Source organism: Agelaius tricolor, unplaced genomic scaffold, assembly GCF_023055355.1.
Source record: "Agelaius tricolor isolate 1412-34295 unplaced genomic scaffold, bAgeTri1.0.p SCAF_1, whole genome shotgun sequence".
Lineage (NCBI taxonomy): Eukaryota > Metazoa > Chordata > Aves > Passeriformes > Icteridae > Agelaius > Agelaius tricolor.
Genome location: NW_027269261.1, coordinates 85336054 through 85336914, shown reverse-complemented (window position 1 = coordinate 85336914; position 861 = coordinate 85336054).

Here is an 861-nt window from a genome sequence, read left to right as displayed (position 1 = left end):
CGCCTTATTTTTTGACTATTTTTTTCCAGTAGAATTTGTCATGTGAATATGTTTACATTCACTTGGACAGGTTTGGCCACCTCAATATAAGATAATTAAACTATTAGAGAGTTTAATTAGTGTCCAAAGGAGGGCAACAAAGATGGGGGGAAGCTTCCCTTGAGGGGAAGCTGCGTGAGGAGCAGCTGAGGTCACTTGGTCTGTTCAGCCTGGAGGAGACTGAGGGGAAACCTCACTGCAGCTACAACTTCCTTGTGAGGGGAAGAGGAGGGGCAGACACTGATCTCTTCTCTGTGGTCACCAGTGGCAGGATCCAAGGGAATGGCCTGGAGTTGTGTCAGGGGAGGTTTAGGTTGGATATCAGGAAAAGGTTCTTCACCCAGAGGGTGTTTGGGCACTGGAACAGCTCTCCAGGGAAGCAGTCACAGCACCAAGCCTGACAGAGCTCAAGATGGGTTTGGACAATGCTCTTGGGCACTGGTGTGACTCTTGGGGATGGTTCTGGGCAGGGACAGGAGTTGGACTCAGATCCTTGTGGGTCCTTTCCAACTCAGCTGATTCTGTGATGTTACTTCCACCATTGTAGAGTATGGCCAAGGAAGGGATAGCAATGTTTGCCCAAACTCTGTGAATCTCAGAACTTGCAGCATCCTAGATTTAAAGCATCACACACTGCTTTTACAGTGGCAAGAATTCATTGGTATCTAAACCAAAAATAATTTGGTGATTTTTGGTTTGAAATATTGTGGGTTTTGTTGGTTTTTGGTTTTGGGTTTTTTTTTTTTTTTTGGTTTTTTTTTTTTTTTGTTTTGTTTTGTTTTGTTTTGTTTTGTTTTGTTTTTTTTTAAACTTATTTGCTTG